This window comes from Heterocephalus glaber, unplaced genomic scaffold, assembly GCF_053883595.1.
Source record: "Heterocephalus glaber isolate CG9 unplaced genomic scaffold, H.glaber_assembly_v1.0 deba00001687, whole genome shotgun sequence".
In the NCBI taxonomy this organism is placed as follows: domain Eukaryota; kingdom Metazoa; phylum Chordata; class Mammalia; order Rodentia; family Bathyergidae; genus Heterocephalus; species Heterocephalus glaber.
In genome coordinates this window covers 6,367,247-6,395,120 of record NW_028258412.1, presented here as the reverse complement: position 1 = coordinate 6,395,120, position 27,874 = coordinate 6,367,247, and the positions used below count along the sequence as shown (strand labels likewise).

The 27,874-nt window shown below is 38.8% G+C and overlaps 1 long non-coding RNA gene across 10 annotated transcripts; it reads left to right on the top strand.

The window, feature by feature from the left end:
- Positions 1 to 25: 25 nt before the first annotated feature.
- LOC101712463 (uncharacterized) lies at positions 26 to 27,353 on the top strand. Of its 10 annotated transcripts, none has more exons than XR_015446209.1 (7): positions 84 to 359; positions 2,976 to 3,063; positions 4,372 to 13,437; positions 19,553 to 19,646; positions 21,591 to 21,712; positions 22,560 to 22,719; positions 23,279 to 27,353. It is a non-coding gene; the product is annotated as an uncharacterized LOC101712463 (long non-coding RNA). The 10 variants fall into 10 exon arrangements; XR_015446213.1 differs by having other exon boundaries at positions 127 to 359; positions 4,372 to 4,580; positions 21,553 to 21,712; XR_015446212.1 differs by having other exon boundaries at positions 128 to 359; positions 4,372 to 4,580.
- The last annotated feature ends 521 nt before the right edge of the window (positions 27,354 to 27,874 follow it).

Below are 27,874 nucleotides of genomic sequence, written 5' to 3'. Positions count from 1 at the left end.
CAGATACTTCCTGATGAATAATTCATTATATCTCCAAGGCTAGCCGGCCGGCTGGCCTCGCTCAGACTCATGAATATGCAAAGAAAGGACCAGCGGAGGTTGGGGGCCCCTGGCCTGCCCGGCTCCCAGGCTGCCTCCCTCAGACCTCCGGCGCCGCGTCTCTCCCGCCCTGGCCTGAGTTCCCGCCGCGCTCTTGGGCCTGAGGGACCCGCGTGGAGCTCGCAGCGCCTCGGAAACTGGGGGAGGCAAGGCTGCACAATGACCCAGACGGTGCCTTCTGCCAGGGGCGGCCCTGCCTGGGCAGCTTATAGGATGACAGCCTGCTCGCGGGCTTCCTGAGGAGGCTCCTGCCCGCCGAGGTGAGGCCCCGAGGACCCGTGGGGCTGAGGCGGACCAGGTGGTCCCAGGGAGGCTGAGGCCGGCGCGGGGCAGCGTGGGGGAGGGGAGGCTAGAACCTGAAGGGTCCCGGGGTCAACCAGAAGGGCTATGGCGCTCGAGAGTCCAGAGCTTTCCAGGCCTCCAGGGCACCTCGCCCCTCTCCGCTGCTAGAGGGCCCACTTTGGATTCCTACTGGCATTGTGTCATTATGCACCCAAAACCTGAATATTTTCTCCAGCCCCTACCCCTGTCTTCATCCCTTCCTAGAGGTCAGCCCAGGAAGTAGCCGGGTGTGTATCTCCTCAGTCTTTCCCATGAGTCTGAGTACAGATTTAGTGCCTTGTGATGCTTTTCAAAGGTTCCTGAAGTCCCTTGAACCTCTCCAATGGGATTTACGAACAGTTGATGAAAGAGTGGGCTGCCTGACACCTGTTCTTCTTTAGTTCCTGGAGGAAAAGAAAAAAAATTCAAATTGATGAGAACACAAGTTTAGAATATAATGACTAAAACTACGATTTGGGCTGAAAAATTCCTTTAGTATAAGTTTTCTCAGCCTCAGTAATAATACTGTACAACCACCCCCCACCCCCACCCCCGCCCCAGTCAGGACAATCAAAACTGTCTCTGAGGAGTGGGTGTAGCCTGCCTAGCACAGATAGGGTCCTGGGTTTTTTCTCCAGTGCTATCAACTGTCCAAAAAACAAAACAAAACAAACAAAAAAATCTGTGTCTATATTTTGCTAAATATCCCCTGAGGGGCAAAGTCACTTCCAGTTGAGTGCTGTTTTGATCCTGTACTTTCCAAAAGGAACTGCTTTTTAAGTTCCAATCATACAGGTGATCTTTTGCACCAGCTCTTTCTAGCCTCAGCATTAATTTACTCCCTTGACTGGACCATTAGCCCCTCTACACTGGATGTCCTAATTGTCACCTACCACTGGTCTTACCTCTGTCAATTGTCCCTGGATCCAAAGACTTTTCCCTTCTGCCCTCTACTAATGGTAGTCCATCCCACTCACAAGCACTTATTCTCTCTTATGTTGTATTATTCTCTTACTGTCACAGAATTTACTCAATCTGGATTTCATTTCTTTGTTCACCTAGTCTTTCTCCACCACCAGAATATAAATAAGCTTCATCAGAGGCCTACCCTGGCTGAGTTACCAATCCAAGATCCCCAGTACTCATCATAGTGCCTGGCACACAGTGGGCACTCAATAAACATTTGTGGACTGAAACAATAAATTACCCTCTGTTTCTCCTATTTGGTTCTCTGGAGTTTCTTGTACTATTTTCCCTGCTTGTTTCTTCCTAGGCTTCTTGTGACTTTTGTTTAGAACCTGAGTGGATGAATGAGCATCCCTCTTTGTCACTATACTACTATATGGATAAACCCCTCACCTTTCCTACTCACATCAATTTCTTGAGGGAGAGATTTGTTAATTTTACTTCTTTTATTATATTCATTGAAGGTGTTCAAATAGATAATTAAATGAACTAATCAATGACTTAAGGAAAAATGTTCAACAATTAAAAAATTCATACAGCTAGAGGAGAGCTTTAGAAATCATCAAAGACTGGGCTGGGGATTTAGCTCAGTGGTTCTACCGCTTGCCTCGCAAGCGCAAGGTCCCAAGTTCAATCCCCAGTACCAAAAAAAAAAAAAAAAAATCATCAAAGACTATTCCATCACAAATGAGAGTTTAAGTAATTTGCTCAAGGTCCCTAAGCTTGTTAAGAGACTAAGTCACAAATACAATCCATGGTCTCATATCTCTCATTTTAAGGCTCTTTCTTGTCTCCAGCCAGGCTACTTCCTGATTACTTTTCTCTGAACCAGATTTACAACTCAAACATAGAAATCCCAAGCCAAAGACTTGCTTCTTGTCAACTAAAAGACTTTGAGCTTGTACTCTTTGATTAAATTCAACTCTGGGGATAATGGCCTAATGAACTCAAAAGTGCTATATGAAATTCAAACAATTTTTCCGCTACTACTGCTGCTTTCTCCTCCTCCTCTTTTTCTTCCTCCTCTTCCTTTTCTTCTTTCTCCTCCTTTCCTTCCTCCTCCTTTTCCTTCTCCTCTTCATCTCCTTTCTTTTCAGCGATAAGGTACATTGTTCCTGTCAAAGCCAAGTATCTTGTTTGTTTGGGAAGAGGGAAATGTGCATTGTGCTAGAAATTGATCATTATTTAGAAATTTCCAACTTTATAAAAGATCAAAATTCTCTAGTTCTTAAAGTTTTACAAACCTTACACCCAGAAGTAAAATAACACATGAGACAGGTGAAGAGCAAAGGACGGCAAAATCTTACTTGAATTGACTTTCACTGGCCAAATTTAACCTTTCTCTTTAGAAACATCTGTGTCATTTGACTCTGTGTACCTAAAACATTTATCATTCCTCATTAATCAGTATCTAGTTAGATGCTTATCCTTTAAATGTTAAGGACCATTTTTCCTTCTCAGTTAAAAGGAATTTCATGTTCCTTCTTTGTTTTTCCCCCCAGTAGAGGGAACAGAACACAGGGTCTTTGCACTGAGCTTACATTCCCAACCCACCCACCCCCCTTTTAAATTTTTTTATGTTGAGACAGTGTCTTGCTAAGTCACTAAATCCAGTTGCCCAAGATGGATTTGAATGTGTGATCCTCCTGCCTCAGCCTCCTGGAGCTAAAATTACAGGTATGTGTCATTGTTCCTGGCCTTCTTTGCTCTTCTTGATTGCTTTGTATAGGCAGCATCTGGTTAGTAGAATCTTGTGGAGTTGCACTCTCAGTTTTTAGAATCTCAGAATTTTTCTGAGGCATCTGGTAGCAATACTACATCACGGACATCAGAACTACTGTTGTCTGCTTACACTAATTGGGAGTTTGTCCATCAAATTTAGCTTAACCTTGGAAATCTTCTCCAAAGATGGTATATTTGAAGGTTATCAAAATAGACATATCAAATATAAAATTTATTCTAAGAAGGTCATCTGTAGAGGTATCTTCCTCTTCAGTGCACACAATCATACCAAATATAGAAAAAAGAGATTGGAGTGTAGAGAGTGGATAAATAGAAAAGGTGGTATGTCGATCCTATTTGCTTTCACCTTTACTAAAACTCCCAAAGTCCTCATAACTTCAAGTCATCAAGAAGCTGACAACACCATATTTATTTATTCATTCATCATTTATCTTGCACCTACCATTTATAAAGCACTCACTCTACTTGGTAATGTGGGAATCAGAGAGATAATGACTTGATACCTGAGCTGTGGAAGTTTGTGGTATACCAAGAGAGGGAGACCTGTAAATACATTATTAACATAATAGTTTGAAAATATTAATGGAAATAGAAAGTATATGATAGAGAGTTTGAAAAGAGGCTATACATTCTGAATAAGGAACCAAGATAGCTTCACAAAGGAAGTGGCATTTTAGGAAGAGAGCATATGTATATAATTTCCTTTATGTTCTTTGGCAATGGTTAGGCTACTTCAAGCCAATATAAATAGACCTTTTGCTCAGCACTTTAGAATAGAAAAGAAAAAGAGGTGTAAGAGACTTTCTCTCCACTTCTGGCAGCAACACACTTCTGAAAGCTAAAAGTTGCCTTTGCAATTCCAAGTGCCTCCCTCATGGTAAAGAAGAGACCTGAGTAGAGACTCCCTTTCATCTTGGTCTCCTTGCTCACTAAGGTTGAGTTGAATGTGGCTCTTTCATGCCAGTTGCATAATTTCAAGCCCTCTCCTTTCTGTTAGAATGGTATTTTGTTCTGGTTGCCATTGGGACATGTAGTAGTGTTGTGGTTTGGATCTTAATTGCCCCCCCCAAAGACCTATATATTAAAATTGGTTGTCAGCCTGTGATGCTATTGGGAATGGTGGAACCTTTAAGAGGTGGGACCTAGTGGAAAGAAGTTAGGTCACTGGGGGTGTACCCTTTAAGGAGATATTGAGACCTCATCCCTTTTCTGTCTTTTTCTTTGCTTCCCTGCTCTGACAAGGTGAGCAGCTTTGCTCCACCACACACACCCTGCCCTAATGTTCTGCCTTCCCATGGACCCCAAAACAATGGAGCCAATCAACAATGGACTGATACTTCTGAAAACATCCGCTAGAAATAAATCTTTCCTCCTTATAAGTTGTTTCTCTCAAGTATTTTGGTCACAGTGATGGAAAACTGAATAACACAAATAGCCATGTGATTTTTGGGGTAAGCATATTTATTGTTTTGTTTTGGTTTTGGGGTTTGTTGTTGTTTTTTGTTTGTTTGTTTATTGAGACAGGGTCTCACTATGTAGTTCAGGCTGGCCTTGAACTCACTATGTAACCCAAGCTGGCCTCAAACTTGCTACAATCCTCCTGCCTCAGCCTCCTGAGTGCTGGGATTACAGATGTGTGTCACCACGCCTGGCCAAAAGTATTTATGAATGTGATTCTGAAGTCTTAGAATTTTAAGTACAGTGGTATTTCAGTTCATGAATCTAATTCTTTTCGGTACCGGGGATCAAACTCCGGTCCTCGCACTTGGGCAGCAGGCAGCAAAACCACTGAGCTAAATCCCCGGCCCATGAATCTAATTCTTTTAACAATTCTGGTTTGGTTTGGTTTGAGACAAGGTCTTTTTTTTTTTTTTTTTTTTTTTGGTACTGGGGATCGAACTCGGGACCTTGCGCTTGCAAGGCAGGCGGCGGAACCACTGAGCTAAATCCCCGGTCCCCAGTTTGAGACAAGGTCTTACTATGTAGTTCAGGCTAGCCTTGGACTCACTATATAGCCCATGCTGGCCTCAAACTCACAACAGTCTTCCTGCCTCAGCCTCCCGAGTGCTGAGATTATAGGCATGCACCCCCATGCCTGGCTTCATTTCACAATTCTGGTTGCAGAATTCCCTCCACAATTCTGGTTGCAAATCAAAGAAGAAGAGAGGTGAAACCACTTAGAGAACTGAAGTTTTTGAATGAAAGCTGTGAATGTAAACTGACTATATTGTTAACTTCTTTAGGGTATATTTAAGAGAAAAAGGCAAAGATAAAGAATTGCCAACCTGACTGTAGTTTCTGAAATTTATCCATCCTTTGACAGCCAAAGAGCATCCAGTCAATATGAAAAAAGCTCCCAACTATAAGATCTAAACATAAACTCCTTCTGCTTATGCCCACACACTGTCAACCTACAAAATAAAATTCCCTATGTAGGTGGAAATTTATTGTGGCCTTCATGCCCCCTCGGAGTTGCGTATCAATTTCTACCTCCTTCAGATTGAGCTTTCCTGCCTGGCAGAGGATCTCCATATGGGTTGTGTGCTTCTGGGGAAGCCTAAGGTATAATGAACTAGAACAGGAAATGAAAGAGGCTGTAAGTGACAGGCTGCTGCCTGCTCAAGTGGCCAGACTAAGAAATGATATCAGGGAAGATACTGAATTCTCAAACATTATAGAAATCTTTGGCTACTTGGTTCTGTGTTCTGCTGAATATGTAGTTTTGGTGTCATGTAAAATGATGTTATTCTTCTTAATGATTATCACTTAACAGAAAAAGTTCAAAATAAATAGATTTTAAACTAGTTTTCCATGATTGCTACATGGAACATCTGCACAGAGATCTAAGTCAAGATGCTCAAAATTCACTACACTCCTGACTGCCCATATTTTGAGGCCTTTACTTTGTATATTTGCTTGGTGCTTGGTTTGTTTGTTTGTTTTTGTTTTTTTGAGACAGGGCCTTGCTATGTGGTTCAGGCTGCCCTTAAACTCACTATGTAGCCCAGGCTGGCCTCAAACTTGTGGCCATTCTCCTGCCTCAGCCTCCTGAGTGCTGGGATTACAGGCATGTGCCACCACTCCTGGCTGCTTGGTGCTTAAAAAATGTTGGTTACCAAAAAAGATTTAGAACTCCTCTGAGACCATATTACAGCTTCTGCTCTATGAGAACCACTATGAGAAGTGTTTTTTTTTTTTTTTGGTACTGGGAATCGAACTCAGGTCTTTGCCCTTGCAAGGCAGGCAGCGGAACCACTGAGCTAAATCCCTGGCCCAAGAGAAGTGTTTTTCTTTAATTTATAGTAACCAAATGATTAATCAAATTTGTATTAATGATCTCTGATTGAGAGGGTCCCTAATTTAAGACATAGAATTCTTTTGATCTTACCATAAACTAAACACCATAATACAAAAAATATGAAGCAGGCTTTTCTAACATCTCTTCTGACAAAACAACCAAACAAAAACCAATTTTCTTCCTAACAAGAGAAAGGTTAACTAGCTGGAAAGTGTAAGACATCATAGAAAAATTAGCTACATAGCTTTGAAAATGGAAGGGAAAAAAAGAATTACAAGAAGGCATCATTTAGAGGTTTTCAGGAACTTATACAAAAGGAAACTATCTTCCTCCCAGGAAATCATAGTTTTGTGGAAGCCATATTCTTAAGGTGCAAGGGACTATGATAACCTCAGTCACAGAAAATTTTTTTGTTTTTGTTTTTTTTGTTTTGGTCTTGGGTCCTTGCGTTTGCGCAGCAGGTGGCGAAACCACTGAGCCAAATCCCCGGCCCAATCACAGAAAATTTTACTGCCTCAAGAAACACTGGGAAAATACAAGGCACATGTCTACTTTCAATAACTTGGGAACAACATCCCTTTTTTGTCAAAGGGTATGTAGACATAAAACATGCTCAGTAAATACATGTTGAAAGAATACTCATGTCACGGAAGAATCCTAAATACTACTCAAGTGATTAACTGGGATACGTTCATATTATGCAAAACAGAATTGGTCCTTTAAAAGAAACATTGCAACTCCTGTTTCTGTCAACCATTTTATTATTTTTTCATTCATACTGAGTTGAAACCATTATCTTCTTCTGCATTAACTTTTTTTTTTTTTGGTACCAGGGATCGAACTTGAGTCCTTGCGCTTGCGCAGCAGGAGGCGAAAACACTGAGCTAAATCCCCAGCCCTATCTTTTTATTTTAGTATACATACTGAAAGCTTTCCTTCTTTTTATATGTATTTTATTGACAATCTACCACTTTAGCTGGGGGTGGTGGCACATGCCTATAATTCCAGCACTTGGGAGGCTGAGGCAGGAGAAGTTCAAGGCCAGCCTGGGCTACATACATAACATAGTAAGTTCAAGGCCAGCCAGTAATACATAGTGAGACCCTGTCTCAAAAAAACATTTTTTTTTTTTACCACTTTACGGTATGCAAGTCAGTATTTTTTAAATATTCACAGAGTTGTACAACCATCACCTAATTCCATGACATTTTCACTACCTCAAAAAGAAGCCCATGCTTACTAGCAGTCATTTTCCATTTCTCCCTCCCCTAGGCACAGTCAACCATTGATATACATTCTGTCTCTATGGACTTGTCTATTCCGGATATTTCATATAAATGGAATTATACAATACGGCTTTTTGTGCCTGTTTTCTTTCACTTAATATAATATTCATGTATGTTATCATATATACTTTTTTATGGCTGAATAATATTTTATTGTATGCTGCATTTTGTCTGCATATCTATCAACTGATGGACATTTGGGTTGCTTCTACCTTTTTGCTGTTTAGAATAACCCTGCTATGCACCTTCAGGTACAAGTTTTTGTGTGGATAGATCTTTTCCTTGCTTTTGGGTATATACTAGGAGTGATATTGCTAGATCATATGGTGATTCTTTGTTTTAACTTTTTTAGGAACTGTCAAACTGAAAAGTATCATTTTATGTTCATACCAGGAGTATTCTAATTTCTCCACATCCTTGCCTTGTCATTAAAAAATAGTAGTGTGAAATAATATCTCATTGCAGTTTTGATGTGCTTTCTCCTAGTGGCTAATGATGCTAAGCATCTTTTAATCTGTTTCCTGGCCATTTGTATATCTTCTTTGAACAAATGTCTATTCAAATCTTATGGCCATTTTTAAACTGGATGGCTTATCTTTTTCTTGTTGCATTGTAAGAGTTGTTTATATGTTCTGGACACAAATGCCTTACCAGATACATGATTTTCAAATATTTTCTCCCATCCTGTGGGTTGTTTTCACTTTCTTGATGATGTTCTTTTGTCACTGGAAAATATCACTGGACAGGTTCAAGGAGATTCCTGAAGCTGAGATAAGAAACCTAACCCACACTAAACATAGAATGGGCTCACAGGTTTGCTGACTCTCATCATGGAAAAAAAAATTTTCAGGTACATCAGTAAGGGAATGGTTTTTTAGGCAGAAATTTTAGTATGTACTCAAAGAAGTAGAGTACAAGCCCGTGAGAGAGGGCACATTATTTCCTGGAAGAGGACCATTTATGCTTCTCTTGAACTGGTAGAAACCCCATAAAAAGTGCCCCACCCCCCTGAGAAGGGTACTAGCCCATTTTACAAGTATGGGCCAAGTTTGTTTGTTTATTTTTTTTGAATAGGTAATTTAAACATTCTTTGGATTCCCTCAACCTGTTTCTTCATTTTAGGATTAGATTCCTGCTCTTTACTTTCTCAATTAAGCCAATTTATGGACTTTCAGTATTCCTGAGGAATTTGGGGTATGATGAGTCTGGAGCCTAAATTTAACCAGCAGAATGCTGATATGGATCATTTTGGGTAATTGTGGCTGGATATCAGAAGTTGCAGTCTTCTTAAAAGTACAATACTTTAGATATGATTTCCTTGTCTCCTTTCTACCTATCTTTTATTTCTTCTATCCTACCTTACTTTGAGGCAATAAAGGTTTTATTCATTTGCTTGTTTTTGCAGTGCTGAGGATTAAACCGAGGCCTTGTGCATGCTAGGCAAGCACTCTGATTGAGCTACACTCCCAGCCAAAAGGTTTTAATTTTGATGAAGTCCTCACATCATACATTCCTTTTTGGCCTGCAAGGTTTTCTACTGAGAAATCCACTAATACTCTTACAGAACCTTGTATGTGATGAGTTGCTTTTCTTTTGTTGCTTTCAAAATTCTTTCTTTGACTTTCACTTTTGACTATTTGATTATGACAAGTCTTGTACTTGAAGTCCTTTGGGCTTTCTCGAATTTGAATGTCCATTTTCTTTTCAGATTTGGAAAGTTATAGACCACTATTTATTTCTTGTCTTGTAGTTCCATAACACATCTATTTATCTGTTTGATAGTTTTCTATAATTCTCTTAAGTTTTCTTCACTTTTATTCATTTTTATTTATTGTTCCTCTCTCTTGATAATTTTAAATTACTTGTTTTTTAATTCACTGAGTTTTCTGCTTGATAAAATCTACTGGTTTTTTTTTTTGGTACTGGGGATCGAACTTGGGTCCTTGCCCTTGTGCAGCAGGTGGCGAAACCACTGAGCTAAATCCCCGGCCCTGATAAAATCTACTGTTGACCCCCTCTAGTAAATTTTTCACTTTAGTTATTATAGTCTTCAATTCTAAAAATTCTGTTTGGTTCTTTTTTTTTTTTTTTTTTTTGGTACCGGGGATCAAAGTCAGGTCCTTGTGCTTGCAAGGCAGGCAGCGGAACCACTGAGCTAAATCCCCAGGCCCTTTTGGTTCTTTTTTATAGTTTCTATGTCTATGTTAATATTCTCATTTTATTCATGCACTGTTATCTTGGTTTCCCTTAGTTGTCTCTGTTCTCTTATAGCTTGTTTGAGCTCTTTTAAGATAATTCTTTTCAATTCTTTGTTAGGTGACTAAATAGATCTCTGTTTCTTTGGGATCCACTTCTAGAGCTTTATCTGAGTCCTTTGGGCCACATTTTCCTGTTTCTTCATATGCCTTCATATTTTTTTGCTGGGAGGTGGGCATCTGAAAAAACAAACACCTCTTCTGGTATTTACAGACCTTCACCAATTAGCCTAACTGCATATTGCGTGGGCCTCTTAAATCTTTTCTGGGATGCATTTCTCTGAGCTTATACATGTAATTTCCCAATTAGAAAGTTTTTTTCAGGTGCCCTTAATTTTTTGTTGTTGTTGTTCTCTCTGGTGTTTGTTGCCAATACTATGGGTTCTCTGGTCTTCCCCAAACCATCGCCTGGGCCAGTGGTGATGAACCTATGGCATGTGTGCTGCAGCAGACATGCAGAGCCCTCCCTGTTGGCATGTGAGCCAAGTCGCTCAGATCCTGAAAGTGGGCAGCTGAAATATTTTCCAAATTAAAAATGCATTTAAAAAATTATGTAACATTTGCAGACAATCCTACAAGCCATCAGGAAATCTATAAGGAATTTTCTAGCATTGTAGCAGCTACAAAGGAAAATTTTAGTAACAGGTTTTTACAGTTCTATATGATGGAGCAAACCTGTGTTTTCTTATTTCTCTAGCCAAATTTGAAGAACTTGATCTTTCTTGCTTACACTGGTTAGATTTTGAAAATCTGGAATTGGAGCTAAAAGAATTTTAAGAAAACTGTCTGGAAAAATAAATTCTATCATCTGCATCAGAGAAGATAGAGTGTGAAGGGATGACAAAAGACAGCACAGTTGGTAGTTTTGAAAATGAAATCTTTAAAGTGTGGAATTTTCTGCCAAACAATTTTAAGTCAATGAAAGCACTTGGGGTTGCTTTTCTTACTCTGGATCATCTTATGCTTGTGAGCAGCTATTTTCAGCTTTGAATGATATCAAATCTGATACCAGAAACAGACTGACAGATGACTTGAGTGCTGCATGTGTTGCTCTCAAACTAACGAAGTACTAGCCAAGGTTTGACAAAGTATCAGCATGCACACAACAGCAGAGATCACATTAATTGTGCAAAAGCATTCCAAATGCAAACTTTTCCCTGTCATTAAAAAGCTGTTTGCATCATTGAAAGCTAAGTGTTTTTCTTTTTAAGACAAAAGATGTTAATGTATGAGTTGTTTTTTCTAAAGGAAAATCTTAGCTTTCAAGTTTAATTGTAGTGTTGTCACTTTGCATTAAATAAGTGGGTTTTGGGTTTCAGTTTGGTAGTCTCTCAAAGGTTCGCCATCACTGGCCTAGGCTCTCCTTTGTTCTCAAGTATCAAAAGTATGCCAGTTACTTCTCTGCACTCAAGAGTCAGACAAAACAGAAAACAGTGCCTTGGAAGGTCTCCCAGAAAGCCAGAACATGGGACATATAGTCCACTATTCCCTTTCCCTCCCAAATGAGCAGCCAAGAATTGGGCATTTTTTTCTGATCACACTAAGGTGTCCTGGCTTGTAGGGAAAGAAGAATCATATACAAAAGCCACAGCTTCTTGGTTTCAATGCAATAGTTCTTGTCTCTACACTTACTTGCCTGTCTACTGTGACTTTCTTTATTATTATTATTATTATTATTATTATTATTATTATTATTATTATTTTGGTACCGGGGATTGAACTTGGGTCCTTGCACTTGTGAGGCAGGCAGCAGAACCACTGAGCTAAATCTCTGGCTCTACTGTGACTTTCTAACTGGTTTTTGGAGTTCCCTTAAAAGATTTTTGAACTATATATTGTGGTTAAGTCAATGTTTCTAGGAGAGTAAGTTCTGTGGCTTCCTGTTCCACCATCTTTTGACCTCTCCCTAGATTCTTAAACTTTTTAAGTGGTGGGATCTTTGATAATCTGATGAAAGCTGTGAAACTTTTCCCTAGAAAAAATACATGCACATAAAATATAAGACATAAATTCTGGGAATGTTATACATATACATAGATGAATACATATCTAATCATTTACCCTGTCTTTAAAACATTTATATAGTCTGTTCAATTAAAAATTAATTCATCAGGTTTGGGTTACTCAAAACTTGCACATCAACCAGCTCTGGAAGATAGCCTCTGAAATGTAGAATAGCTTGTCTGATAAATGTTTGTATGCCTGAGGCCTTGAGCTATATTATCTCAGTTTGGCTATACAGATTATGCATATAGTGTGATTTACAGCAAGGATCTGTTTTTGTATGCCTGAGACTATGGGCTACACTGTCAGTTGACTTCCACGTGGCTGAGATACTTAAGATGATTTATATAGAGGGCACATGCCCATGTGTTTGATTTCTTAATCCTGGACACTGAGGCTCAAGTAACCTTCCCTGGTTAGGGGCACTTTGCTTATCATTGTGAGAAATTAAGCGCTGTCTGGGAGAGGAGCAGAAGACTACTAGAAGCTTACACCTGATTTCTCCTGGGTTTTTCCCTGTGTGTCCTTTCCCCTTGCTGATTCTAATCTGTATTCCTTTTATTATAATAAACCATAGCTGATTATAACAGCCTTTTCCAAGTCCTATGATTCCTTCTAGTGAATTAATCTTGGGTACACTTGACACACAGTTCAAACCATTCATGTTGAGTTAGCCAGTCTGCCAAACCCACTGCAATAATTAGACTACATGTCTTTTAGTATTTAGAGCATAAGTTCACTTCAAACAAGCTTCAGTGAATGACTATGATTTGCTAAGCACTAAGTAATTTGCAAGGACTCAGAGGTAAAAATGTTCATGCCTTGGGCTACAACCTTAGCAGAGACCTCTGCAGCCATCTAAATTTAAGTGATAAACTTATATATGGGTGGTATTCTTTCTTTTCTTATTGTTTCCAATTTCTCTCATATAACACATTTTTCTATGGACACCCCCACCCCACCCCGTGGATGCCTGAAACAGAAACAAGATAGTACTGAAGCCTATATTTTTTTCATATTGGGGACTGAACCAAGGGCCTCATGCATGCTAGACAAGTGACCTATCACTGAGCTACCTCCCCAGCTGAATCTCATAGTTTAATGCCTTTTCCACCTTAACAAAATACAATGGTACCTCGGTTCACAAACTTGATTCTTGCCATGATTTTAGTTGCAAACTGAGTTGGATGAGAACCTAATCAAATTCAATGGTTAGGTTCAAGGTTGACCTTATGGGGAAATTATCATGGACTCTAGTCATTCCTTTTGCAGTTTGAGGTGCAATAGCAAAACTAACATGAATTTATTTTCTTGTCTTCACAGTTTCACAGGTAGAAGAGTTACGCTTACTATAGATCTTAACAATATCAACATGATTTTTTTTCTTCACTTTTGAAGTCAAGAACTTCTACCTTTGTCCCTAAAGGAATCATTTATGGCTTCTTTTGGTAAATTCAAATTGCAGGTATTACTGTTATGCTTTGAAGCTATTATTAAGTAAAATAAGGATAACTTAAACCAAAGCACTATCATATCATGACAAGTCAGTCTGATAACTGAGATGCCTATTAAATGATTAAGAGGTAGGTAGCACATAGAACATGGATAACTATGGACAAAGGGATGATTCATGTCCCAGAAGGAAGGAGCAGATGGTGCAAGATTTCATCACATTGCTCAGAATGATGTGCAACTTACAACTTTTGAATTATTTTTGGAATTTTCCACTTAGTAGTTTCGAACACAGTTGACTATAGAAAGTGAAACTGCAGACAAGAGGGACTGGTATAAATGTTATTCTTCTGCATTGTATATGAGGCCATACTTAAAGAGAATAAGTTTGTAAGGTTAATGATTGTCATTGGGTTTTTTTTTAATTAGTTTGAGAGGCATAAAGAGGTTTATTAGGCAGAATTTAAAGTACACAAAAAAAATAGAGTGTGGACCCTTGAAAGACATCTTGAAATTCATTTATTTTTTACTTTTTTGGGGGGGTGGTACTGGGGATCCAACTCAGGACCTTGCACTTGCCAGGCAGGCACTGTGCCAGTGAGCTACCTCCCCACCCCTGAAATTAGTTTTAAAAAGTTAGGTCTATTGGGGTATTTATAAAGTATACCCATTGTAAGTATATGATTATGTGACTTTTGACAAATTGATATAGCTAAGTAACTGCTACCACATTAGAACATAGAACATTTCTAGCACCCTTAAATATTCCATTCCTTTATGGTCGAATCTCTTCTCCTCAACCCCAGTTCCTGGTAATCTCTGCTGTTCTATGCCACCATATATTTGCCTTTTTCAGTATGTCATATAAGTGGAGTTATACAATATGAATTCTTCCCTTTTTAACCCAATAGTGGTTTTTTGAGATTTGTTCGTGTTGTTACATGTGTCAATAGTTTGTTGCTTTATTGTGGAGTAGTATTCCATTGTATGCATATGCCACATTTGATGTTATGGCTTATATCTAGACATGCCCCCCCCCAAGCTTTATGTGCTCAGAGGTGGGGCTTTTGAGAATGGATCATGGATCATGGATCATGGTGTGCAATACTGGGTCATGGGTGTGTGATACTGGATTAGTCCACCAAGTGGTTTAGCATATTTCTGCTGTGAATGATAGATTTACCAAAAAGGGAAGACCCAGCCTTGGGTGTGGGTGGCATCAATCAATAGGCTTGTAGTCTGGATGGAATAAAAAGGGAAAGAAGGGGCTGGGGATTTAGCTCAGTGGTTCTGCTGCCTGCCTTGTAAGCACAAGGACCCGAGTTCGATCCCCGGTACCAAAAAAAAAAAAAAAAAAGGGAAAGAAGAAGGAAGTCACTCTGCTTGCTTCCTATTATGCCATGAACTGTTTCTCTTCTGCCATGTACCTCTGCCATGCGATCCTGCCTTGGAATCAGTTGACAATGGACTGAAACTTCTACAAACTGTGAGCAAAAATAAACCTTTTCTTCTTTAACATGTGGGTATAAGGTATTTTGTCCCAGTAATGAGAAAGTAACTAAGACATTTGAGTTGTTTCCAGTTTGGGGCAATTATGAATTAAGCTGCTATGAATATTCACATTTAAGTGTCTAAGTGGGTATGTTTTCATTTTTCTTAGATATATACCTAAAAGTAGGATTGCTGTGTCATATGGAAGACTGTATTTATAAGAGATTCCTAATACTTTTCTAAATAGTCTTAGCATTTTGTATTCTCACTAGCAATATATCAGATTTCCACTTGTTACTCATCCTCACCTCTGGTGTTGTTGGTATTTTCTAACTTTAGCAATCTACTAAGTGTATGATGATAACTTACTATGGTTTTTGTTGTGTGTGTGTGTGTGTGTGTGTGTGTGTGTTTGTACGGGAGCTTGAACTAAGGACCTTGTGCTTGCAAGGCAGGCGGTGGCAGCACTGAGCTAAATCCCCAGCCCAATTTACTGTGGTTTGAATTGGTATTTGCTTAGTGAATAGTAATGTTGAGCATCTTTTCATGTTTCTTATACTTTTTTGGTGAGGTGTTCAAATTTCTTATCCATTTTTTATTTGGACTGATAATTTTATCATGGAACTTTAAGTGTTCTTTACATGTTGTGGATACAAGTCCTTGATTCGAAATGTGTACCTATTGTAAATATATGATTATGTGACTTTTGACACATAATCACATATTTTACAACTATTATTTCCCAGTTTGTGGCTTATGTTTTTGTTTTCCTGAGTGTCTTTTGATGAACAGTTCCTAATTTTGAGGAAGCCCAATTTATTAATGTTTTTACTGATTAACATTTTGTTTTTGTTTTTACAGTTTTGGGAATTGAACCTAGGGCCTTGAACATACTAGGCAAGCACTCTACCTACATTCCTAACCCAATGGTTATTGTTATATCTCCTAAGAAGGTTTTGTGGTTTTTTTGATACCAGGGATTGAACTCAGGACCTTGCACTTATGAGGCAGGTGGCTGCACCTTCTAAGAAGTTTTTGCCTAACTCAGGGTTGGAAAATCAGTTTCTCCTTCTATCTTAGTCACTTTTCCTTGTCACTGAGAAACAATACCCAACATCCACAACTTAAAGGAGGAAAGGTTTATTTTGGCTCATGTTTTAGAAGTTGCAATCCTTGCATGGTAGGGAGCATGGTGGAAGGGTAGAGGAAAACTGCTCCTGTCATGGTGGCCAGGAAGCAGAGAGAGGGGTGGAATGTGGGAGGGAAATATGCCCTTCCAGGTCACGCCCCCAGTGACACACCTCTTCCAACCAGGCTTACCTCCTAACAGCAAATCAACTAGAGCCTCCATGATCCAATCACTTTCCAGAAGCCCCACCTTTGAACACATGAGGTTTTAGGGGGATAGTGTAGATCCAAATCATAACACCTTCTAAATAATTACACTTTTAGCACTTGTATTTTGCTCAGTGATCCACATTAAATTAATTTTTGTCTAGGATACAAGGTAAGGGTTGAGTTTATCATCATACATGGATATCCTGTTGTTCTACACCATTTATTTAAAAGGCTTTCCTTTCTCCCATTGAAGTATACTGGCACCTTTGTAGAAAACTAAATGACCTTGCATATGTGAGTCTGTTTCTGGCTTTTAGGTCCAGTTTTATTGATCTGTATGTCTATCCTTATGTTTTTTTCTAATCTTAGTTACCATAATTTTATCATGAGTCTTAAAAATATGGTAGTTTGGTTTCTCCAACTTCATTCTTCTTTTTAAAGATTATTTTGATTTTTCTGGGTTCTTTACTTTTCCATACTAATTTTAGAATCAACTTGTCAATCTCTACAAAATTACCTGCTGAGATTTTGGGATTTTGACTGGGTTTGCACTGAATCTCTAAATCAATTGGGAAGAATTAATGTCTTAACAATTATGGAGTCTTTTAATCTATGAACATGAAGCACCTCCCTGTGTATTTAGATCATCTTTAATTTCCTTCAGCAATGTTTTGTAGTTTTCGTTATGCAGGTTTCACACATACTCTATTTAATTAATCTCTAAGTATTTCATGTTGATTGATGCTTTGCAAATGTGATTTTTTATTTCAACTTTCAGTAATTCATTGCTAGTGTAGAGAAATACAATGGATTTTGTATATTTATACTTTGAGTATTTTTATTTTTAAACAAAGCTGATATACTCAGATTCTGAGTATTCTGAGTTTGTCAAAAGATTCAGTATTTCCTGTCCAATTGTTTAAATTCTTTAAATTTTGTGTTCATTGACTTAATATTATTTTAAAATATATGTGTCTGTCTTATTTATTTTAACAACTATAGAAACATTTATATAATGCTCAATATTTGACAAGTACAACCCTGTTAATTTATAGATGCTACTATTGTCCAGTTTAGAGATGAGGAAACAGAGTCATGGAAAAGTTAAATTATGTGCCAAGGTCACACAGCTAATAGGCAGTTGAAAATGAGATTTGATCCTGGTCTTATTATTGAGTCCATACTCCAAATCAGCAGCTCTCAAACCTTTTAGTCCCTAGACCCCTTGATATCTTTTTTATTTTCCAATACTGGGGATTAAACCTAAGCCCTTTGCACTGAGCTACACCCCCAGCTCTTTTAAATTTTTGTTCAGAGATAGCATCTCACTAAGTCACTAAGTTGTCCAGGATGGAATCAAACTTGTAATCCTCCTGCCTCAGCCTCCCAGAGTGTTGGGATTACAAGTGTGTACCACAATCACCTCCTTTATATTCTTAACAATGACTAAGCCAAAGTATATATTGGTATACAAAGGGAATAAAATTCAAAAAACAAAGTTGGAGGTCTTGACCACAAGATTTCAAGGTTTATTATAAAGCTAAAAATTAAAATAGAGTACTTCTGGAGCAAGGATGGACAAACAGGCCACTGGAACAGAAGAAAGTGTCTAGAAGTAGATCCTCAAATACAGAGTCGCCCCCTCTTATCCACATGAGGATAAGACCCCTAGTGAATGCCTGAAACTGTGGATAGTCCTCAACCCGATATATACAGACAGTCCCCAAATTAATGATGGTTCAGCCTACAATATTTTGATTGTACAGTTGTGCAAAACAATATGCATTCAGTAGAAATCATACTTTAAATTTTAACTTTTTCCTGGAATAGAAATATGCAGAACAGCACTCTCAAGATAAGCAGTGAACCCCAGCTCCCAGTCAGCTGCAGAATCATAGGGGTAAACAATGATGCTATGCAGACTGCTGTGTATTAAGCTGTGCTGTTTGGTAGGTTAGATGTATTAAATACATTTTTTCACTTTTATCTTATAATGGTTTTTTAAGGGCTTAACCCATCGTGAGTCAAGGAGCACCTGTACTGTTTTTTCCTACATGCCCTGCAATGTTGCCACATGGTACCAGAGTTCACCTGTCATTCTGTGTTTTATGCTCTGGTACCTTCTTTACACCATTCCTCTTCTGCTTTGAGCCCACTATTAACACAAGCACTCTGCAACAGTGGCCTGCTGAGATGGCTGCTAATGGATGGTAGTGTATAAACATTGATATACAGGGCAAAGGGATGATTTATGTACCAGGAAAGATGGAAAGGGATGGTGCAAGATTTCATCCCACTACTCAGAATGATAGTAAAAGTTATTAACTGAAGGGCCAGGGATGTAGCTCAGCAACACAGCACCTGCCTGGTAAGCACGAGGTCCTGAATTTGATCCCTGGTACCAAAAAAAATAAATAAATAAATAAAGTTATTAATTGAAAACTTATTGTTTATGTCTAGAATTTTACATTTAATATTTTTAGACTGATGTTGACTGTAGATAACTGAAACTAGGGAAATCAAAACCACAGACAAGGGATTAGACAACTATCTGTCTTCTTAATTTACATCAAAGATGCCTCTGTAATTATGTAGGGAGAGATAGTATTTTAATAAATGGTATTGGAACAATGGGATGGGTATGGAGAATAAGAAACTCTGATCCTTAATTTAAACCACACACACAAAAAAATATTTTTAAGTGTATTCAGGGCCTACATTCAAAAGCTAAAACAATAAAACATCCAAATAAAGCATAGGCAAATATTTTCATGATATTGAGTTGAGGTAGATAAAGATAATCTTATACAAAATGCACTAAACTAGAAAAGAAAATTGATAAATTGTACCTAATTAAAATTAAGAACATTTAATTATCAAAAATACCATTAAGAAAAATAGGCCACCTATGGAATGATAAAGAGTCTATATACAAACTATACAGAAAGAGGCCAAGGATTTAGCTCAGTGGTTCTGCCTGCCGCCTACCTCGCAAACGCAAGGTCCCGCGTTTGATCCCCAGTACCAAAAAATATATATATATATATAAAAATCCTACAAATCAATGAGCAAAGGACATCCAATTTTTACATTTTTTCTTTATTAAGACATTCAATTTTAAAAAGAGGAAAATATCTGAAAAAATTTCACAAAAACGATATTAAAATGACTAATAAGCACATTAAAAGATACTCAGAATAATATTTTAAAATGCAAATGTCTTAGTTACTTTTTTCTTGCTAGAATGAAATACCCAACACCCACAAGTTAAAGGAGAAAAGGTTTCTTTTGTCTCCCAGTTTATACAGGTTTCAGTCCATACTCAGCTGGCTCCAAGGCAGGAAGGCAAAGCAGAGGGACATGGCAGAAGAGAAATAGTTCATGGCATGGGAGGTAAGAAGCAGAATGACTTCTTTCTTCTTTCCCTTTTTTATTTCATCCAGGCTACTAGCCTATTGGTTGGTGCCACCCACACCTAGGGTAAATCAGTAAATCTATCATCCACACCCAGAACTATGCTAAACCAATCAGAGGACAAAATCCAAGTATTCACAGCAGGAAAATAAAAACAATTTGTGATATAGTCATACAGTGGACTACTACCAGCAGTAATAATGAATAACTACTAATATACAAAATAACACAGATAAATCTCACTTAATTTTTTTTTTGGCTGTTTTGAGACAGGGTCTCACTAAGTAGTTCAGACTCGCTATGTAGTCCAGGCTTTCCTCAAACACAGCAATCTTCCTGCCTCAGCCTACTGAGTGCTGGGATTATAGGAGTGTGCCACCATGCCCAACCATAGAAAGATCTCAAAAAGATTATTCTTAGAGAGAAAAAAAAGCCAGACATAGGGCTGGGCCTATAGCTCACTGGTAAAGCATGTGCTTAGCATGCATAAGGTCCTGGTTCAATCCTCAACAACAACAAAATATATATTCAGTTTGACTATATAATATATGATTATATTTATGTAACGTTCAAGAACAAACAAAAGTAATCTGTGGAGATGGAAATCAGAGTAATGATCACCTCTGGGGAACTGGGTATTGATTGAGATGATGTTTTTCTGCAGTGATGGAAATGGTCTATATCTTGAAATAGTAGAAATTACATGATATATACATGTATTTGAGCAATGTGTTTAAAATGTGCACACTCTACTACATATAAATTACACTTCAATTAAAATTTTTTCTTTGGTAGCAGGGATCAAACTGGGGTCCTTGCGCTTGCAAGGCAGGCGGTGGAACCACTGAGCTAAATCCCCAGCCCCTCAATTTAAACTTTTTGTTTTTTGAGCCAGGGTCTCACTGTATAGCCCAGGCTGACCTCAAAACATGATAGTCCTGTGTCAGCCTCCCAAATGCTGAGATTACAGGAATGTGCCACCGCATCCAGCTTAAAAATTGTAATAGATTTCTGTGAATTCCCAGAGAGCATTTGTTTGTGTGTTACATCAATCAAATTTTGCTACTTTAGAAATTGAAGTGAGAAAATTTTAAACATTTATTGACTCATTAAAAACAATTATACAGGGGCCAGGGATTTAGCTCAGTGGTTCTGCCGCCTGCCTTGCAACCACAAGGACCCAAGTTCGATCCCTGGTTCCAAAAAAAAAAAACAATTATACATTTATTACACATTAACATAAATAACATCCTTATGAAAAATATATTTCTAAAACAAAAAATAAGTGAGAAGAGTGACATTGACGTGGTCCTTAGTAAGAAAAGTGACACTATTTTACATCTTTGTGGTTGGGCATGGTGGCACACACCTGTAATCTCAGGATTTGGGAGGCTGAGGCAGGAGGACCACTATGAGTTCCAGGCCAGTCTGGGCTACATAGTGAGCTTAAGGCCAGCCTGAACTACCCAGTGAGACACTATCTCAAATTACATCTTTGCAAAGTTCTTTAATGTCTGGCTTAAAAGTAATCAGCTGGATTCTCAAACCTGCTTCTGCATTTAGTTTGTTAAAACCGCACAGGTCATACAGCCTTTGCAAACTCTAGTGTACACTTGTACAAGAAAGCAAATGAAAAGACAAACAACAGCTTAGAATTATGTGAAAATAGCTTAGACACCGCCCCCCCCCCCATGATTCTCTGGAATTCTCAGAGCTATAGAGTTCCACCTCACAGCTAACTGAGAATCACTGCTCTGATCCACATCTCTTTGCTGCTTATTTGGTGTGTGGCTTAGAAGAGAAATAAAATGCCCAAGTTTAGAATGTGGTTCATGTTAGCTATTTTTTATTATATACCTTCCCTAGTATCTTTCTCATTCCACAGTTCCATTCCTCCCTCTCCGACATTTTCCCACTCAACAGCTTTGGAGAACAGAACATCTTTTTCTGCCATCTATTCCTCTGTTGGAGGTCATATTCCAACTGGCAGGTAGACGGAGAGCAGCAGGACCTGTGACCACGGCAGGGGCCAAGTACATTTCAAGGTGACCTGTATTTGTACCCTCCTAGGCATAATGATCATCATATTGTGCTGCTAGAATAAGTCTTTGCTTTAACAAATGTATTCTCATATGTGTCTGTCTAATTATAAAGTATGATTATGTCCATACATAGAAAGTTCTCTCATATTCTTTCTTAAACACTGTCCCCACCCACTCCCAGAGACAATCACTATTTGTGAATAATTTGTTACTCAATGCTCGGTAAAATTCTTTTGTAAATTATTTGGGAAATCTCTGAGTTACTTAGGCTTACTGTTCTTAATTAGACTCTATAAAAAGTTACAAGCATTTTCCAATCTTTCCTTAGATGGTAATAAATATTTGGGGGTTTTTTCCTATAAGTTTTTTAAATTACAAAACAGAAGAACAGATCTTCAAACTGTGGAATAGGTGTTCAATAAAAGCTTTTTATTTCCATAGTATGGACTTGCAGGGAACTAGGGAAGGATATATTTAAGAGGCAAAACTTTCAAAAGAAAAGAAAAAGCAGGTCATTATCACTCATTCTCATTTATCCATAGTCCAGTGAGGGCAAAGCTGTCAATGTATTGTGCAAGGTGAAAAGGAAGCACTCAGGCTTCAGAGTTGCAGGGTATGATTAAAGCCTCATGACAATAGGGCCTATTTCCCAGACAGTTCCATCCAACATCAGCACTCCAGGCAGCTCAGAACCATTCAGAGCCAGGGAAAATACATCCTGTGGTGCTTTAATCATACACATCTAGAGGCTTACAGATAAACTCTGTTATCAAAAGAAGGCTTGAGTCTCAAATGAGTATCGAGTGACTCACTTATTCCTTTCTCTGTCCCACTAAAATGTTTTTTTTAGTGCACAGGATAATTCTCCATGCATTTATGTGCTTGTGTAAGCCTAGCCCTGTGGAGCACATGAGGATGAAAAACGTGCTTCCCAATGTCAAGGGGTTTGTGGTGTATGCAGCTCTCTGCTTTATGGGAAACACCAAGTACAGAAGAACTTGGACTAAGAGGTTAGTCTGGATGAGGAGGGAACTTGCAAAAAGGAAAATTTTAACTAGGGCTCAAAAGATTAGTAAAATTTTGATAAATATGGATAAGAAAGAGCTATGCATTTTTCATACTGCAGCCTGAGTGATCTTTCTGCAGCACAAATCTGATCATTTCATTTCTCTGCTTCAAGCTCTGCAGTGATGAGAATGGGTAATGCCCAGCACACAGTGGATGAGGAAACTGAGGCTCAGAGAGGGGCCATGTTGCCCCCAGAGCCAGCTAGTTAATGGCAGAACCAACTAGAATCCCATGCTCTAGGGGCATTGCTGTTCTTAAGCGCCTCAACAGTCATTCTTGGCTTAACTCACTGAGCTAAAAATCAAGCAGCCAGAAGGGCCGTGTTCCTTTCTGGAAATTCTAGGGGTAAATCCATTTTCTTGCTTTTTCCAGTTTCTGGAGGCCACCCACACTTTTTTGCTTATAGCTCCTTCTTCCATCTTCAAAGTCAGCTGAGTCCTTTGTACATTGCACATATCACTGTCTTCACTGACTCTTTTGCCCTCCTCTTCCATGTTTCAGGACCCTTGTGATGGCTTGGACTCAGCCAGATTAGTCCAGATAATCTCCCATCTCACCTTGGGCAAATCTGCAAAGTCTGTTATGGAGTGTAAGATAACATATTGAACTGGTTCCTGAGATTAGGAGACTGAAACATTTGGAGGGCCATTATTCTGCCTACCTTGGTTACAACCTGACTGGACCTTCCCAGAGTTGCAGTGAGATTTATTCTGGGATGGCTACAAGAAACTGAAAATTGGCACCCAGTGCTGCCTTCATGGTAAGGAGTCAATGCTCAATCAACACTAACAGGAGGATCAAGCAAAACAGGAAGAAGCTGCTCCCTCCTCACTCTTTCCCCTGTCCTCTAGTCTTTCTCTATTGTCCCTGTTGGCAAGACTTAGCAAGAAGCCAGCTGACTAAGGATAATTAGCTTTGCAGTTTCAGTCCAGCATTGGAGAGCAGTGTAGAATGGAAGGTTTGAGGCTACAAGACATTAGCTTAGAAACTGACAAAAATACCACCAAAAAAGTCAAGTTTTTGTTTGCTGGGTTCGGGGGATTTCAGTTTTGAAGTTTGAACTCAGGGCCTTCACACTGTGCTACATTCCCAGCCCTTTCTATTATTTTGAGATGGGGGAGTCTGCTAAGTTGCCCAGGCTGGGCTTGAACTTGCAGTCCTTCTGCCTCAGCTTCCCAGAGTGCTGACATTACAGGTCTGTGCCACTACAGCTGGGTTAAAAAAATGATTTTAAACAAATGACAGCCTAGGACTACATTACAGGTACTCCATGATTTACAATGGGTTATAATCCAATAAACCAACAAATACATTTAAAATATCCAAATATATAAATTGAAAATATCCTAAATTGAAAATACATTTAATACCTACCAAATATACTAAGCAACACAATACACTGTAGAATCAATTGTTTACCCACTTGATCATCGGGCTGACTGGGAGTTGTGTATTATACCTGAGAGTAGCTGAGTGTATCATACCACATATTGCTAGTCCAGAAAAAGAGAAAAATTCAAAGTATGGTTTCTATTCAATGCATATCATTTTCACACTATCATAAAGATCAAAATTGTAATTTGGGGACTATCTATTTAATAAAAGGTTCATAACAATATATAATGGTTTTTAGAAACCAATAAGAAAAAGACAACCCAGTAAACATGGGCAAAACCATAGTATGCTGTGTGACTATAGTATAGACCAGTAACACATTCATTTATCATTGTTAAATATTATCTTATACATAATTGTATGTATTATACTTTTATATGACTGTTAATGTACAGTAGGTTTGTTGACACCAGAATCACAATTGAGTGATGAGTTACTTTATGACATTATAGTGGCTACAAAGTCATTCAGCTATGGAAATTTTTCAGTTCTATTATAATCTCATGGGACCATCAATGTATGTGCTATCTGTCCTTGCCCAAAATATCATCATGAGCTGGGAGTGGTGGCACATGCCTGTAATCCCAGCACTCAGGAGTCTGAGGCAGGAGGATCAGCATGAGTTCGAGGCCATCCTAGGCTACACCAATTCAAGGCCAGCCCAAATTACATTGCAAGACTTTGTCTCTAAATAAATAAATAGATAAATAAATAAATAAATATGTCATTATATAGCACATGACTGTATGCAAGATGAACCTGAGGTATCTCATAGTGCCAAAAGAGAGGTAGCGGTCCAAAAACAAAACAGTAATATAAACAAAAAGACAAGTTGGGCTGGGGATTTAGCTCAGTGGTTTCGCCGCCTGCTGCACAAGCGCAAGGACCCAAGTTTGATCCCTGGTACCAAAAAAAAAAAGACAAGCAAAAGATGAGATCTTTCAAAGTGACGTAAGTATTAACTGAAAGAATAGCAATAGTCAAAGCTGGCCTGATTTAAGCAACAAAAAGTAGGGAGGCTGGGTGCATGCCTAGTCCTGGCCACTCAGGAGGCTGAGGCAGGAGGATCGCAACTTCAAGGCCAGGCTGGACAATTTAGCAAGACCCTGTCTCAAAATTTTAGAAAAGGGGCAGGGATGTACCTCAGTGCAAGACCTTGGGTTCAATCCTCAGCCTCTCTCCCTGTCTCTCTCTCTCTCTCTCAAACAGGGAATTAAACTTACTACTAAAGTTAGAAAAAATTATACTATACCAGAGAATAATAAAGAGACTGTGGAAATGTTTATATATATAAATATTATCACCCATCAGGGTAAAAGACTAACACCCAATCATACAAATAATCATGTCAATCCAAAGTTAGAATCCAAAGTATTAAGTAAATATCCAGGTTCCATACTAATATTAATAAATGATCATGTTGATAAATCAAAGAAAATAAGCAAATCTATGCAGAACTCTAAATAACTTACGTCTATAGTTTGCTCTCAATGAGGTAGAGCATAATGCCCTGCTTCATAAGTGTGGGCTATATACAGTGATTTCCTTCCAAAGTGTATGGTATGTACTGGGGGTGTAGTTCAGTAGTAGAGTGCCTGCATAGCATATGGGATTTTTCAAAAGTATTCCCAATTAAAAGTTCATTTTATTTTATTTTTAAGGCACTGGTTATCAAACTCAGGGCCTCATGAATGTCAGGCAAGTGCTTTGCCACTGAGCTACACTCGCAGCCCTAAAAGCTTATTTTTAAAAAGACTCCTGTACTTTATGACCCCAGAGACTTTTTAAAAACAAAAATCTATGCACATTTTTAAAAATTAAAAGTGCGATCATTGTTCAACCCAGAAATGTCACTTTTCATAACTTCCAATTAAAATAGTTACAAAGTATACAAAATAAATGCAAAAGAACTGTAATTGTAGCTATTGCAGAAACCAAAATATAGGAAATAACTTAGTTGTTTGTATACCAGAAAGTAGTTGTATAGTATTATAGTAGGAGTAATCCTAAAATAACCCTATTTATGACCTTTCTCTTGTGTGTGCATGGAACTTGTGAGTATTATGAATTTCATTCCCAAAATTAGGCTATGTTAGATGAACCAGTGGAAAGTTGCTCAAGGTTTGGTTTGGTTTGTATTTTTAATATAAAATGAAATGAATGTTCTGTATAAATAATGCCTACTCTACCACCACCAAGACAAACTCTTGACTGGCACAGTTATCCTGAGTGGGCCTGACCTAATCAGGTGACACTTGAAGAAGAACTGAGCTCTTCCTTAAAAGAAATTCATCGTGGGCTGGAAATTTAGTTTAGTGGTGCCATGCCTGCCTCGAAACTGCAAGGTCCTGAGTTCAATCCCCCGTACTGCCGCAAAAAAACAAAGAAAGAAATTAGTTGTTTGAGGGGCATTAGTCATGGAGGAGATATCTTGTTACTACCTTTGAAGATGGAGGGGACTATATAGAAAAGAATGTAACAAACTTCTGGAAGCTAAGAGCAGCTCCCAGCTGACAGCCCATAAGGGATCTCAGTTCTACAAGCTGCAGGCCTCCGAATTCTGCCAACAACCTGAAAAAGACTGGATGAAGCCCTAAAGCCTCAGATAGGAAAGTCAGCCCTGGAGATACCTTGATTTTAGCCATGGGAAATCCGGAGCCAAGAACTCTGACCTAGGGAGAGTGTGTGGTACCAAACATATGTTCTTATAAGCTGCAAAATTGGCGATAGTTTGTTCCACAGCAATTAATAACTAATACAGGTATATCTAGGCTGCAAGGTACCATATAGCCAATACCATCAGTGAGACGTACCTGAGCGTATCCCTCCAGAAGGAGACCCAAGATGACCACCAATTGGTTACAAGAAGTTGCAAAAATAAATACAGCATCATCTTGTTTTCACAAAACTCAACTTTTATGGGTGGCAGACCAAGATGTAGAAAGTTAATACCAAAGGGAAAGCTGAGGAGTAGAATTTGGCAGAGGGATCTTTCTGTTTGTTAGTAAGTACATTTCTTTGAAGCTAGAGAGCTTGTTTAGGTGGGGCAGTGTTTTATTTACAAAAAATATGTGTCAGTAAAAGGCTGAAGACCAAGACCAGACCAGGCCACAACAAGCCTTTATTAGGGGAATAGATCTGCCAGGCTGTCTCTGAACAAAGGAGAGACAAAAGCAATACAGCCGGGGCAGGGAGAGTCTTTTATAGAGACTGGGGTGGGGTTTGTAGGGGCTGAGGTGGGGTTGAGTGAGGTAGTGACTAGGGAATGGAGGAGCCCGTGATGTCACTAGGTGGTAGGAGGTGAGTGAGTATTAGGTTACTTTCTAGGCGGAAACAGGGGCATACTGGGAAGAAGGGTTTATTCTTTGGTGGGAGCAACCATCTTGGCATGACGTCACACAAAGGGGAGAGGGCAAGGCACGATAGGAAGAGGGCAGCTACTGTACATAATAGCTGCTGAGGTAGTGAGAGACCTATCAATATGTATGTTGGTTTTTTTTGTTGTTTTGGTACTGGGGATCGAACTCAGGTCCTTGTACTTGGACAGCAGGCAGCGAAACCACTGAGCTAAATCCCCAGCCCCTTGTTTGTTGTTTTTGATCAAAGAGATAAAGCAAACCCAACCCTGAAGAGCCCTGCACTGGTGTCCAGGCCCTCTCTGCACCTGTCCCACCCACCCATCTTCCAGCTCCAGGTGCATCT